The sequence below is a fragment of the Scyliorhinus torazame genome, chromosome 2 (genome assembly GCF_047496885.1).
Source record: "Scyliorhinus torazame isolate Kashiwa2021f chromosome 2, sScyTor2.1, whole genome shotgun sequence".
Classification (NCBI taxonomy): domain Eukaryota; kingdom Metazoa; phylum Chordata; class Chondrichthyes; order Carcharhiniformes; family Scyliorhinidae; genus Scyliorhinus; species Scyliorhinus torazame.
Genome location: NC_092708.1, coordinates 373,966,510 through 373,982,484, shown reverse-complemented (window position 1 = coordinate 373,982,484; position 15,975 = coordinate 373,966,510). Strand labels below are relative to the sequence as shown.

General features: G+C 48.0%; 1 long non-coding RNA gene across 1 annotated transcript; it reads left to right on the top strand.

Moving 5' to 3' along the window:
• The first annotated feature begins 1,420 nt into the window (after window positions 1-1,420).
• LOC140407926 (uncharacterized) lies at window positions 1,421-15,621 on the top strand. Its single transcript, XR_011939897.1, has 3 exons — window positions 1,421-1,540; window positions 12,290-12,385; window positions 15,293-15,621. It is a non-coding gene; the product is annotated as an uncharacterized lncRNA (long non-coding RNA).
• The last annotated feature ends 354 nt before the right edge of the window (window positions 15,622-15,975 follow it).

Genomic DNA, 15,975 nt, shown 5'->3' with positions numbered 1-15,975 from the left:
GATCTAATTCCCTCTTAAATGCAGGTGGTTGAACCTGCCTCCATCAACAACCCCCCCCCCCCCCCCCCCCCCACATGTAGTAATTGCTTCTTTTGCGGATTACCTGAAATCCATTCCCTTCAGTACAATCCTCCAAACATTTTCTGCCCTTTCTCTCTAGGCTAAAATTTTCTCTCAAACCTCTCGGGTGGGATTCTTCGTTAGCTGACGCCGAAATCGGGGAGTGCGATTGGGCGGAGAATAGCTTCCGACGCCAAAATCACTGCAGGCGCAGATTTGACGCCAAATCATGATTCTCTTTCACCTCAAAAACGGCATCACTGCGTTTCACTCCACGCGTACTTTAAACACCGTTTGCATAATCAGTAGTGGGCCCACCTGCAATTCTCCACCTCCAATGGCCCAAGATCCCAATGGCGTGGTTCACTTGGGCTTTCAAAAATCATGAACCTGGCATGGTGGCTGCTAAGAGAGGGTGTAGGGACAGTGTCCAACATCACCATAGTTTGCCGACAGTTGTGCTGCTGGCCGGGGGCTTCTGCCAGGGCCGAAGGGAGTAGTGGGGGGTGACCAAGAGGTGGGTTGTGGGGTCGGGATGGACGGACGTGGAGCACAATTGCCGTGGCTGGCAAGGCAGCCATGCAGCTGCGCACACCACTAACAGCCAACTTTAAATTGTGTGCCAGCGTTTGTATAGGTGTCCCTTGGGGCACTTCCCTGGGTGACCTCTGGCCCCAGCTGACCATCAGCTGAATGGGCCCGGTCCAGCTCAATCAGTAGCATCTTTTTGGCTTTGATAAGTGTGTGTATGGGGAGTGTGCGGTTGCAGCTTGTCAACTTCCCGAGTGTCAATGACGGACCCGGCCAATCCTGACCGTTTTTCATTGGAATCGACAGTGTTCCACGAGGTGCCGGTGCTAGGCTTCAACGGTAGCGGAATCGTTCCAGGTGTGGCGTCGACTTTTCTGTCGTACAAGTCCACAAATTCTCCATTGACGTCAGCACTTAGTCTCAGAAACTGAGAATTCCGCCCCTCATCTCCAAGGAAAACAGTCCCAGCTTCTCCACCCCACAAGTAACTGAAGTTTCTCGTTCCTGACGAATCATTGTCCTGAGTCTTTTCTGCACTCTCAGTTTGATGCCTTTGCATTCTTTGGAGAGTGCTGCACACAGAACTGGCGTAACACTCCAGTTAAGGCCGAACCAGCGGGAAGGGTTTTGACATTCCTTGCTTGCTTCAGTGATTTTGAGCTGATGCAATGTTCCTGATCTCATTCCCGGAGCTAAAATGAACTTAAGGCGGTGGGCTGTGTTCTGTGCCGAGATGACCGGCTCCCAGCTGATCTCCGCCCCGGTGGCCGATCGTGCGATGGTGACTGATGATGGTTCCGAGGGGGCCGCCAGTAGAAGGGCGGCCATTTTGATTGGCGGTGTGGGCGCCCGATCCTCGAGGCCCGGAAGCCGCGCCGAGCTCTCGCGCGCCCCCTTTAAACGGTTGCCACGGGTTACCAACCGACAGGCTGGGCCCCGAGACAAGGAGGTAGGGGAAGGGGAAGGGGAAGGGGGGGGGAGGGAGGAGAAAAACGGTCCGATTCCCTGTGTAGGGAGATCGGGAGTGAGCAAAAATAAGCACTCAAGTCTTTCACTTCAATTGCCAGAAGGAGTCTCGTCGATGTTACCGTGCCACTTGCTGCCCCTCGTGGCTCTTTATCTGATCGTCTCTTTCCATAGATGCGGTCATGCGGTTCCAGATGCGGTCATGCGGTTCCCCGTCCCGACCCCTTTCATTCCCATCTCTTCTCCCACCGTTTAGCCTGCTTTCGTTTTTTGCCATCCTCCTGATTTTTGTGGTTCACTCATTCTCGGAACTAAGATGAACTTAAGGGGTGTCTTTACAGCTCCTGAGATGTTTCCCTCCAATGGTCTCCAGGTCCTTTCCCCGAATGTTGCATCGGCCCCTCCCCACCACTTCGAAATGGCCACATTTAAAATGGGCTCTTGCTTGTATTGTCCAAAAAATGCGATAACCATTAACCATTTGAATTAATGTTGATTGTGAAGTTGCTGTTTATATTACAAAGAAGATAATGCATTTTAAAAAAAAAATGGATTGGCCTTTAAAGTTGGCAGAGTTTGACGACACGGCAACTTTAGAAGGTACACTTCCCAAAGATATATTTGCACTTTGTGATGTCAAATCCAGTGACTGAGACTACAGTCTTCAGCTTCCAAAACCTGCGTTATTTTATTTATCAACTAAGTACTATGTTCTATGTTAAACACATATGTGAACTTCACCAAAACAAATTGATATGTCATCAATTAAGACAGAGAACGCAGAGTGAATTAACTATGGCTTTAACAGAACTGGCAGTGTGCTCCAGAATGAGGCAGTGTGAAAGGTCGGCAGCTTATGTACCCAGGCCCGAGGGGGAGGAGTCACGGGCAGAGCCAAAACTGTACAACATGTAATATAGTGGCAATACTGTACAACACGTAACACTGTGGCAACACGATACAACACAGTGATTTCACCACATTCACTCCCTGTTGAAAAAAGAAGTCCGGCGGGGGTGAAGTGAACAAGTTGCGTCAGAGATTGAGCCTGACGGGGCTTTGATTGTCCGTCGTGACCGCCTCAGTTCCGGCAGTGGTGTGGGCATCGTAGTCGGTGGAAGCGTTGAGGCCGGCGTGTCCGGGAGCAAGACAGCTTCTGTGTTCCCAGACGGGTAGGCAGCAACGGGGGAAGGGGGTATACGGTCGGGTCGAGTAGTAGTAGAGAGGGGAGGATAGGGTCGGGAGCGCCGGTGACAGTCGCTGGGGAACCTACGGGTGCCAAATCTTGACGGTCGGGTCGAGTAGTAGAAAGGAGAGGAATAGGGTCGGGAGCACCGGTGACAGTCGCTGGGGAACCTGCGGGTGCCAAATCTCGAAGGGAGACTGTGTCCTCCCGCCCGTCATGGTGAGCCATGTAGGCGTGCTGGGGATTTGCATGGAGAAGAAGAACCCTCTCGACCAGAGGATCCGACTTATGAGTCATCACATGCCGTCGGAGGAGGACGGGCCCCGGAATCGTCAGCCATGTTGGGAGTGAGACCCCCGAGGCGGACCTTCTGGGGAAAGCAAACATTCTCTCGTGGGGGGTCACATTAGTAGCGGTGCAGAGAAGCGACCGGATGGATTGGAGCGCCTCAGGAAGGACCTCCTGCCAGCGGAAGACTGGGAGACCTCTAGACCGTAGGGCAAGAAGGACAGCCTTCCAGACCGTCGCATTCTCCCTTTCCACCTGTCCGTTCCCCCCGGGATTGTAGCTGGTAATCCTGCTTGAGGCGATGCCCTTGCTAAGCAGGAACTGACGCAGCTCATCACTCATGAAGGAGGAACTCCGATCGCTATGGATTTAAGTGGGGAAACCGAACAAGGTGAAGACACTGCTCAGGGCCTTTGACTGTGGCAGAGGTCATGTCAGGGCATGGGATGGTGAAAGGGAAGCGCGAGTATTCGTCAAGGATGTTGAGGAAGTACACGTTACGGTTAGTGGAGGGGAGGGGCCCTTTGAAATCCATGCTGTGGCGTTACCAGGCGTGCTCTGTCTGGCCGATAGAAGTGCGGTTTGCACTCTGCGCAGACCTGGCAAACCCTGGTCATGGTTCTGATCTCCTCGATGGAGTAAGGCAGGTTGCGAGCCTTGATATAATGGAAAAGCCGGGTGACCCCCGGGTGACAGAGGCCATTGTGGAGGGCCCGCAGTCGGTCTATTTGTGCGCTGGCACAAGTACAGTGGGAAAGGGCATCTGGGGGCTCATTAAGCTTCCCAGGACGATACTGGATATCATAGCTGTAGGTGGAGAGTTCGATCCTCCACCTCAGTATCTTATAGTTTTTGATTTTTTCCCCGTTGTGCGTTGTCAAACATAAAGGCTACCGACCATTGGTCGGTGACGAGAGTGAACCTCCGACCAGCTAGGTAGTGCCTCCAATGCCGCGCAGCTTCCACGATGGCTTGTGCTTCCTTCTCGACAGAGGAGTGTCGAATCTCGGAAGCATTGAGGGTTCTAGAGAAGAAGGCTACTGGCCTGCCCGCCTGGTTGAGGGTAGCAGCCAGGTCGACGTCTGACGCATCGCTCTCGACCTGGAAGGGGATGGACTCGTCCACCGTGTGCATGGCGACCTTAGTGATATCGGCCTTGATGCGGCCGAAGGCCGAGCGGGCCTCAGCCGTCAGGGGAAATGTAGTGGTTTTAATAAGTGGGCGGACTTTGTCCGCATAGTTGGGGACCCACTGGGCATAGTAGGAGAAAAGCCCCAGGCATCGTTTGAGGACCTTGAAGCTGTGGGAAAGGGGAAGTTCTGTGAGGGGGTGCATGCAGTCGGGGTCGGGCCCTAGGACTCCGTTTTCCACGTCGTAGCTGAAGATGGCTAGCCGTGTTGTGCGGAAAACGCACTTCCCCTTGTTGTATGTCAGGTTAAGGAGCTGGGCAGTGTGGAGCAATTTCTTGAGGTTAGTGTTGTGGTCCTGCTGATCATGGCCGCAGATGGTGACATTATCTAAGTACGGGTATGTAGTCCGCAGCCCGTACTGGTCCACCATTCGGTCCATCGCTCGCTGGAAGACCGAGACCCCATTGGTGACGCCGAAGGGAACCCGGAGAAATTGGTAGAGGCGGCCAGCTGCCTCAAAAGCAGTGTACTGCGGTCCTCCGGGCAGATAAGGAGCTGGTGGTACGCGGACTTCAGGTCCACGGTGGAGAAGACCCGGTACTGCGCAATCTGATTGACCATGTCAGATATGCGGGGACGTGGGTACGCATAGAGCTGCGTGTACCGGTTGATAGTCTGACTGTCGTCGATGACCATCCGATGCTTCTCCCCAGTCTTGATGACCACCACCTGAGCTCTCCAGGGGCTGTTACTGGCCTCTATGATCCCTTCTCACAGGAGTCGCTGAACCTCCGACTTGATGAAGGTCATGTCTCGAGCACTGTATTGTCTGCTCTTAGTGGCGACGGACTTACAGTCTGGGGTGAGGTTGGCGAAGAGCGAGGGAGGGGTGACCCTAAGGGCCGAGAGGCTACAGACGGTGAGAGGGGGCAGGGGTCCATCGAACTTCAGGGTGATACTCTGGCGGTTGCACTGGAAGTCGAGACCCAGAAGAATTGCCGAGCAGAGGTGTGGGAGGACAAAGAGCTTAACATTTTTGAAAGATACGCCCTGTACCATGAGGGTCACAACACAGTACCCACGGATTTGCACGGTATGTGACCCAGAGGCCAGGCAGATTTTCTTGGCTGCGGGTAAAACGGGAAGGGAGTAGCGCCGTACCGTGTCCGGGTGTATGAAGCTGTCTGTGCTCCCGGAGTCAAAAAGGCAGGCCATCTCGTGGCCGTTGATCCGGACCGCCATCATAGATTTAGTGAGGCTGCGACGCCGAGACTGATCTAGGGTGATGGAGGTGGCCACCGGACGGCGGGCTGGCTTCAGATGGCGGGCGGGCTTCAGACAGCAGGCGGGCCGGTTGAGAGTAGTGGAGGCCAGCTGACGGACGGGCGAGTCGGAGTTCCGGGAGGCGGCGGTGGACTTCAAAAATGGCGTCGGAGTTGCAGCGGTGGACTTCAAAAATGGCGTTGAAGATGTGGCGGTGGACTTCAAAAATGGTGTCGGAGATGGCGGTCCCAAGGGTCACACGTGGCGGTTTGCGAAGATGGCAGTGCCCGCAGGTCGCACGTGGTGGGTGGCATTGAAAATGGCGGCCCCACGGGTTGCATGTGGCGGGTGGCATCAAAGATGGCGTCCCCCGCGTCCCCAAGGGTGCCGTGTGGTCGGAGGCACCCATGTCACGGAAGGCCACCTCCAGCGATTCAGCAAGCTGCACCGTTTCCCGGAGGTCGATTGTCTCCCTCCCTAGCAGATGCTGGCGAACGCAGTGTGAGTCAAAGCCGGCAACATAGGCGTCCCGGATCAGGAGTTCGGTATGCTTAGCAGCCGACACCGTCTCGCAGTTGCAGGCCCTGCCGAGCACCCGCAAAACGCGCAGAAATTCTGCCAGCGCCTCTCCAGGGCGCTGACGCCGCGTGGCAAGGAGGTGCTGGCGAACAGTCCGTTAACCCGCTTCACATACCGTCCTTTCAAGAGAGTAATGGCTTCATCAAACGAGGCCGCGTCCCAGAAGATGAGAAAAATTTGCAGGCTCACCCGGGAGATGAGGACTCGCAGCTTGTGTTCCTCGGAGACGGCGACGGCGGCAGAATTGATGAAGGATTCTAGACAGCGAAGCCAGTGTGCGAGGAAGACATCGGCGTCAGTTGAATGGGGGTTGACCTGCAGGAGGTCCGGTTTGAGACCCGGATCCATGTTAAACAGCTCTTTGATTTAATGTAAGTCAATTAAATTGATGTGCCATCAATTAAGACGGAGAATGCAAAGTGAATTAACTATGGCTTTAATTGACTTACAACAGAACTGGCAGTGTGCCCCAGAATGAGGCAGTGTGTAAGGTCGGCAGCTTATGTACCCAGGCCCTAAGGGGAGGAGCCACGGGCAGAGCCAAAACCGTACAACATGTAATATAGTGGCAAAACTGTACAACACGTAATACAGTGGCAACACACAACACAGTGGTTTCACCACACAAATTCCATGTACTGTTTTCTTCACAGGGCCCCATCTTAAGAATTAGTTGATTTTCTTATTCATTTCTCCAAAGGTCAGCGGCACATGGGAACACCACCACATGCAAATTCTCACCATCCTGACTTGGGAATATATCGGCGTTCCTTCACTGTCACTGGGTCAAAATCCTGGAACTCGCAGCACTGCCGGTGTACCTATGCTACTACAGCGATTCAAGAGGCAGCTCATTACCCACCTTCTTGAGGAGTGGGCAATAAATGCTGGCCTAGCTAACAATGCCTACATTCTGCAAATGATTTTAAAAAAAAATTGGTAGTTAGTGTTATTCGTTTGAGTGGAAAGAAACAAATGTTGTGTCCATCAATGTGGAGATTTCAAAAATGCGCATGGAGCTGCTTTACATTTAACACTGTTAAAGCTCATGGCTTAAATTAAAAAAAGCTTTATTGCCATTTCAATATGGACAGTGTCATAATATCCACTCATGTATACAATGAGATGCAGACAGGCAGTGATTGACACACGGGATGACCAGTAAGCACACAACACAGTGCAGCCAATCACCAGACAGGACACTACCACTATAAAGCCAGAGGGCACTACGTTTCCCGCTCTCTCTGGACCCAGCCACTGAGACAGTCAGAGTCCACTAGCTAGCAAGTGCAAACACCATGCGGTAGTTAGTACGTCTGGTCAGGCTACTACAAGGTCTCCAGTCAGTTCAGTATAGTGTCGACCCACAGCTGAATATATACATCAGTTCTATCGTTGAATAAAACAGTGTTGAATCTTCTCCAGTGTTATACGTCTATTTCTAGCTTCCCTGCATCGAGTGCAGTCCACATCGAACCTACCTGCCTAACACATCAGACAGCCTGACACATTATCAGCTTGTAATATACTAATGATCCAGAAATTAAGTACTTCTCTAAACATCTGGAAGTGCAATATATTTGAACAGTGAATTGAGATAAACTTGGCACTTGTAATGGCTGGAGACAAGAGCACTTCAAGTGCAAAGGACAAGGTGGGTGAGGCTCAGGATGGCAGAGGGAGCGGGCCAGTGACTGACGGGAGGGGTGGGTAGGGTAGGGTAGGAGTGGGAGGTCATGTGCAAGCAGTAGGCCGGGTGCAACAAAGCTGTTGGTTGAGCGATATGACCATATGTGCAGGTGCGTTTGGCTGCAACCTCCAAGCTCCAGGCCATTGTAACTTAGGGGTGCTGCACCCCCCCCCCCCCTCCCCCATAGGTTCCCGGGTAAGGTTGCATGAAAATTGCCCGGAAGTGCAAACATCCGATAGGCAATTGTCCTGCACTGGGAACCATCTGAAAATGCAATTTAAATCGTAAACATTGGATGGTTCCGATGTGTTACATCAATAGTTACCTAGAAAAAGATAGAATAATTAAAACCACTTCTACCTTCTGGGTAACTATTGTACAGTGTTGTTGAAAACTCACCACTATTCTTAGAAGTCCCCCTATACCAAAAAGGGCCGACATTCTAAATGGTAAACAGGGATTCTCACTCCCCAACTCCGATGCAGGCTTCAGTGGGTGCTATTCAGGTCAAACTATATTTTCAAGTTATCCCCCGGTATAACCCATACCTTCACCGAAGATTTCATCTACTTACCACTCAGTAGCATCGATCCTGGGTCCCGCACTGCTAAGTAAGTAAAGTAGACTTTGGAATAACCACTATTTCAGGTTAAATTAAGTTATTTTATTATTATATTTTTTCTTTTAAAAGCTGCAATTACTTTCTTAACAGAAAGGAAAAAGATCTTGCTTCTGGATCCTTCTGGTTGGTTGAAGGGACCTTCAGGCCCACCTTGACAATCAATCTTTTTAAAATCTGGTCTTTAGATGTATTCGCTGGTGAGCTCAGTTGCTATGTCCTATCTTTCCCATGTACCGAGCTGTGAGAGCTGGCTCTACTGGCTGTCTCTGAGCTGACTCTGCTTACTCTTTAAATTCTAGTCTTCCTTGGATGTATTAGCTGTTTTAGCTCGGCTGCTTTGCCCTGTCCCTTTCCCATGGCCGAGCTGACTGTAATCTGACTCTGAGCTGCTTGTTCCTTCTCTGCTTCTCCGCCGCTCTCTGGGTTCGGGTTCTGGTAGTTCCTGCTCTGGTCTCTAGGTTTATATTCTCTTTCTAACAGTTATCTAGTTTTTATGACTTTATTGTAAAGTAACTTTTATCACTTTGATTGTAAAAAGTATCTTTGATCTAAACATTCTAATCCAACATTTTGACATGACCTCAGCTCTCAGGTCTCTGATTACATTGTTTCCTTTGTGATATTCAAAGTTCCTTTGTGATATTCAAAAATGCTTTGGTTTCAAGAGGTGTGAATTTTGGTTTGGTTCCTGTCATTTCTATAGTTTTATTTTCCAATTGTGTCCTCAGCTCATAATTTTGACTTTGATTTTGGCTTTGAATTATGTTTCTCGTAGACTGATCGTCTCCAGTTTTCTTTAATTTACCTGGTATTAGCAAAATTTCACACCTAGAATTGTCACCAAATTCAACTGAACCTCACCCTTTCCTTTCCAGCTGTTTACTAAGATAGTTAATTTCAATGAAGGCATGAGCCATTGTTTATGGCTTCAAACAAAAATCCTGTTTGTCTTGTTTGCTAAGCCTGTTTGACCAAGGCTATCTGCATTTTACAATCCTTCACTGGCAGCTGCTGTTAACCCTTTGTGGGACCTTGCCCTGTATTCTCTCATGTTTCTCTCAGACCAGATATTACCAGACTTCCATGTTTCAAATTACACATCTTTCCATATTTTCAATAACAACAGGTACACACCAATCTCCCCCCCCCCCCCCACCCCGCCCCACAACAAGGACTCCTACATCAGACTCCTATTTATTGACTACAGCTCCGCCTTCAACACCATAATCCCAGCCAAGCTCAGTATCAAAGCTCCAAAACCTAGGACTTGGCTCCCCACTCTGCAACTGGATCCTCGATTTTTTGACCAACAGACCACAATCAGTAAGAATGAACAACAACACCTCCTCCACAATAGTCCTCAATACCGGGGCCTCGCAAGGCTGTGTACTTAGCCCCCTACTCTACTCCCTGTACACACACGACTGCGTGGCAAAATTTGGTTCCAACTCCATCTACAAGTTTGCTGACAATACAACCATAGTGGCCCGGATCTCAAATAACGAAGAGTCAGAATACAGGAGGGAGATAGAAAACCTAGTGGAGTGGTGTAGCAACAACAATCACTCCCTCAATGCCAGCAAAACTAAAGAGCTGGTCATTGACTTCAGGAAGCAAAGTACTGTACACACCCCTGTCAGCATCAACGGGGCCGAGGTGATGATGGTTAGCAGTTTCAAATTCCTCAGGGTGCACATCTCCAAAAATCTGTCCTGGTCCACCCACGTCGATGCTACCACCAAGAAAGCACAACAGCGCCTATACTTCCTCAGGAAACTAAGGACATTCGGCATGTCCACATTAACCCTTACCAACTTTTACAGATGCACCATAGAAAGCATCCTATCTGGCTGCATCACAGCCTGGTATGGCAACTGCTTGGCCCAGGACCGCAAGAAACTTCAGAGTCGGGAACACTGCCCAGTCCATCACACAAACCTGCCTCCCATCCATTGACTCCATCTACACCTCCCGTTGCCTGGGGAAAGCAGGCAGCATAATCAAAGACCCCTCGCACCCGGCTTACTCACTCTTCCAACTTCTTCCATCAGGTAGGAGATACAGAAGTCTGAGAACACGCAAGAACAGACTCAAAAACAGCTTCTTCCCCACTGTTACCAGACTTCTAAATGACCCTCTTATGGATTGACCTCATTAACACTACACCCTGTATGCTTCATCCGATGCCGGTGCTTATGTAGTTACATTGTATACCTTGTGTTCCCCTGTTATGTATTTTCTTTTTTTCCCTTTTCTTCCCATGTACTTAATGATCTGTTGAGCTGCTCGCAGAAAAATACTTTTCACTGTACCTCGGTACCCGCGACAATAAATAAATCCAAATCCAAATCCCTCCCATTGGACTTCCCCAACCCCAATCCCCACTTTCCACAGGGTGCTAACCCCCCCCTCCACCGGATTCCCCCAACCACCACAGGACTTTCCCAAACCTCTGAACCCCCCCCCCCCAAGGGACTCCCCAAAACAGCCACCACCATGGGACCCCCCACCTCTGACATCCAACTACCTCCCCCAGAGGATTCCCCACCCCCACGGGACTCTCCTACCTCCCCCACAGGAACTCCCCACCCCATCGATGCTCTTCCCCTACCCCACTATGGGAACTACGGTCCCTTTCTCCCCTGATCCCAAGGCCTGACTCCCAACTTTCCTACCACAAAGCCTAGTTCCTTACACCCCTCTCCGTACTCCAGAAGGTCAGGCGGGATAGAGTCTGCTGGATTTTCAGGTAAGTATTTTCGAGCAGAGTGGCAATCTGACTCAGTTGCTATGCCATCAGATGTTAGAGTCTATAGAATTATACCAACAGCCAGAAGAAATAATCTACAGTTAAGCTGTGAATAGTTTATGACTCCTTTAATTAGTACTGGTGAGGAGTCCTTCATACCATTTTAAGCTGTTAGGACAGGGAAAGCTGGAGCGTGGAGCCCCAGAATGGTAGCAACTCAGCTTTGCAAAATGATTGACATCATGATTGGTCTGTTCTGCATGAATAGGTGGGTACTGGGTGTGTGCCTGCATTCTGCTTTCCCCATCGGCGTGGCGGGCAAGCCATACAAAATGACATAGACCTCGGTGGGACTGGAAGATCCCTTCTGCAGCCAGTGGCGAGCTGCCTCCACCATCGGAAAACATGCTGGGGATGGTGGGGGCAGAAAATTCCGGCCGTGGTGTCAAATACATTTCATGTTGGAAGTGTGCACCCACATTATGCATGCCATTTTTAAACTTCAGTGTGTCTTATAGCACTGAAAAATGGACTTCACAGAGATAAATTTTGCTCGTTATCTCATGGCCTCTGTCTAAATCCTTGTTCTCTACAAATATATTTATAGAGATGACGTTAATAGTGGATGCTCTTCTGATTTTATTTTTCACATTCTAACTGACCTGATGTTCCCATGACTTTAAAAAAAATTAATTTACAGTACCCAATTCATTTTTTTCCCCAAGTGACGGGCACTTTAGCGTGGCCAATCCACCTACCCTGCACATCTTTGGGTTGTGGGTGTGAGACCCACGCAGACACGGGGAGAATTTGCAAATTCCACACAGACAAACCAATGACTTTTTAAGACAACAATATTTTAGATTTGTTGTACTGAATAGAGAGAATTTTCTTTCCTAAGTAGAAGTTACTCTAATATTATGTAAGTTTGAATCTTTGATACTGGGTACATTTTGTTAGAATAGTCGATCTAGAAAAACTGCATTTTATTTTAGTAATTGACATAATACATCGACGGAATAAAGAAATAGGAGGGTTTTTGTCTAAAGTATTGACATTCAGTTGAATTTTTGCCACCTGAAATAAAAGCACACTTCTCCAACTCAAGAATTGAAAATAATTTACATTGTCATCAATTCATATAGAATTATTGTTTGAAGGCTTTTAGTAGTGTTTTACTGATAACTGCACATTCAGTAACGGTTGTATCATTTCTTAATTTCAGGAACGTCTTTTAGCAGCATGGAATGGGTGCATGTGGTCATCATTATTATGGTGAAACTTTTGCTTTCTAAATCACAGCCCGTATTCAATACCGGAGGTGCTGTATAATTATTAACCTTTTTAAAAATCCCATAATTGCATCATTTATCTGTCCATTTTGCATTGTACTTAAAATTTCAAAAGCAGAGGTGAACTTATGGTAAACATTGATATTTGAAAAATGTTGATGGCTGGAGTCAATAATACAACCCATAATCATGCTTCAGCTTATCAGGACTCTTGTGTTATCAGTCACTGAGTGGATCTCACTATCCAAAATGCCCAGTGCCACATATTAAGGGCAGAATTGTACAGTCTCCCACTAATGGATTTGCAGGTGGTGGTGTATACAGATTTCTCTGGGTGGCCTTCTCACCGCTATACCACCCACTTGCGACTTGTCCGCAGTGTTGTGGGATGCAGGTTATTACAAGCCTGTCCTCTTTGACCAAATTCAGGTCCTTATTGGCCATTTAATGGCGGCTTCTTGCCCGCTGCCATTTTTAAACCTATGTGAGGAATTCATGGATGGGCCGGTGAGATGGGGGTGGAGGGGCGGGGGGGGGGGGGGGGGGAGCGGTTAGCCTGGCAGATCACCCTTTTCAAGCTTTGGGAGGGAAAAAGGCAACTACCTCAATTATTGGCCCCCTTTCCAAATTGAACATTCCACCAAGATCTCGTCTCCTCCAGGAGTGTCACCTCCCCTCCTGGACTTACCATCATACCCCTTTCCCTCGTCTCCCCTCACCCTTTGGAACTCCCCTCCTGTCTTCACTTCAGGACCCTGCACCTACATGATCCCATGGACGCTGCCACTTAGACCAGTGGAACTGCTTGTAGTCCCAGCAGTAGCCACCATTCTTGGTGGTGCTGCTGAGCTTCATGCCCAATCAACCAATGTCGACTACCCCACAGTCATTTAATGCTCCAAAGTGCAATAATTGCCTGGAGGCAGGACTTTCGCTTCTTGGGCAATTTGTGAGGAGGACATAAAGAGTGCAAGGGAATATAGATAGGTTAAGTGACGAGGCAAAAAATTGGCATTGGAATATAATGTGAGTAAATGCAAATTAATCCACTTTGGTCGGAAGAATAGAAAAATTAACTAATTTTTAAATGGAGAAACTAGGAATACATTGATACAGAGGGATTTGGGTGTCCTTGTACATGAAACATCAAAAAATAATGTACAGGTACAACGGGCCATTAGAAAGGCAAATGGAATACTGGCTCTTTTGCAAGATGATTGTAGTACAAGAATAATGAAGTGGAGATACTGCCGTTGGACTGGGGTGAACACAGTAAGAAGTCTTACAACACCAGGTTAAAGTCCAACAGGTTTGTTTCAAATCACTAGCTTTCGGAGCACTGCTCCTTCCTCAGGTGAATGGAGAGGTAGGTTCCAGAAACATTTATATAGACAAAGTCAATGCCGATACTTTGAATGCGAGCATTTGCAGGTAATTAAGTCTTTACAGAGCCAGAGAGAGGGGTAATCCCAGGTTAAAGAGGTGGGAATTGTCTCAAGCCAGGACAGTTGGTAGGATTTCGCAAGCCCAGGCCAGATGGTGGAGGGTGAATGTAATGCGACATGAATCCAAGGTCCCGGTTGGGGTGTGGAACTTGGCTATAAGTTTCTGCTCTGCGATTCTGTGTTGTCGCACGTCCTGAAGGCCGCCTTGGAGAACGCTTACCCGAAGATCAGAGGCTGAATGCCCTCGACTGCTGAAGTGTTCCCCGACTGGAAGGGAACATTCCTGCCTGGCGATTGTAGCGCGATGTCCGTTCATCCGTTGTCGCAGTGTCTGCATGGTCTCGCCAATGTACCAAGCTTCGGGACATCCTTTCCTGCAGCGTATGAGGTAGACAACGTTGGCTGAGTCCCATGAGTATGTACCGCGTACCTGGTGGATGGTGTTCTCACGTGTAATGGTGGTACCCATGTTGATGATCTGGCACGTCTTGCAGAGATTGCCATGGCAGGGTTGTGTGGTATCGTGGTCGCTGTTCTGAAGGCTGGGTACAATGGTTTGTTTGAGGTTGCACGGTTGTTTGAAGGCAAGTAGTGGGGGTGTGGGGATGACCTTGGCAAGATGTTCGTCTTCATCGATGATGTGTTGAAGGCTGCGAAGAAGATGACATAGTTTCTCCTCTCCAAGGAAGTACTGGACGACGAAGGGTACTCTGTCGGTTTTGTCCCGTGTTTGTCTTCTGAGGAGGTTGGTGCGTTTCTTTGCTGAGGCGTGTTGGATAATGAAGAGTAATGAAGCCTTACCACAACTGCAAAGGGTGTTGGTGAGATTGCACCTAGAGTACTGCACACTGTTTTGATTGACTTATTTAAGGAAGGATATGCTCTTTTTGCGTTGTCGTTCTGAGAAGGTTCACTTAATTGATTCCTGGGATGAAGGGTTTGACCTATGAAGAAAAGTTGAGCTCATACTCAGTAGAAATTAGAAGAGTGAGAAATTCTCTTATTAATTCAAGATTCGGGCTTATAGGGTAGATGCTAAGAGGATGTTTTCCATTGTTGAGGAATCTAGGTCTGGGGAACATAGTTTAAAAATAAAGGGCCTCTCATTTAAGACGGAGGTGAGGAGTAATTTCTTCTCTCAGAGTGCCGTGAATATTTGGAATTCTTTACCCAGGAGAGTTATGGGTAACTTGAGTAATTAAATATATTCAAGATTGATATATTCTTTAAATATAAGGGAGTCAAGGGTTATAGGGAACAGACATGGAAGTGGAGTTAAGATCACAATCGGATCAGTCATGATATTATTAAATGGCAGTGCAGGCTTGAGGGGCTACATGGCTTTCTCCTTTTTTTATGGGATGTGGGCTTCACTGGCAAGGCCAGCATTTTTGTTGCCCATCCCTAATTGTCCTTGATATTACTTATATTCTTATTTTATGCTCTGAGTTAATCTGTGTAAGATTATAACCATATTTCTTTTCCATTTAGCTGGAGACTCTGCAAAATTTAGATGTACAGCAGAAGAAGGAGCCAATTTTGCTGACAGGATCAGAATGTTTCTTTATGTAGAAAAATTGGTAATGAATATAAGCATATAGGAATTGCTTTTTCTATTATATTGATAACTACTTTTGAATATGTTTCAAAAGTGTTGCTGTTGAAACCATCATTTATGCCTTTGTTAGCTCCACACATATCTCCTTTCTCTCCTTTAAATCACTCCTTAAAATATACAAATTTGGTTAATTTTTTCTTACCTGCCCTTACTCCTTTTGTGAAGTGCCTTGGGGGCATTTTACTTTTGTTAAAGTTCTCTATAAATTTAAGTAGTTATCGTATTTCTCTCCCTGTCTGGATCGTACGATGTCCGATCTTCTGAAAAAGATTAAAGTCTTTGAGAAAAAAATGATTTGCATCGAGCTGAATTAATATATCACCTTGCAGACTATGTTGATTCCCCGGCGACAGAGAGTACTGTGGGCTACTACCTTCATGGCCTGTGTGGATTTCCTCAGTGATATTAGTGGGGAAATGTCTTTGAAGTTACATGAATCAAATTTCCCCCTTCAGATTGTTTCATTTCATAAATCTTTGTTTACATTATTTTAATCATTATGATTTTTTGAGCAAATGTGAAACTTGTAAGTCTTAGTGAATCATTCTATTTGAAC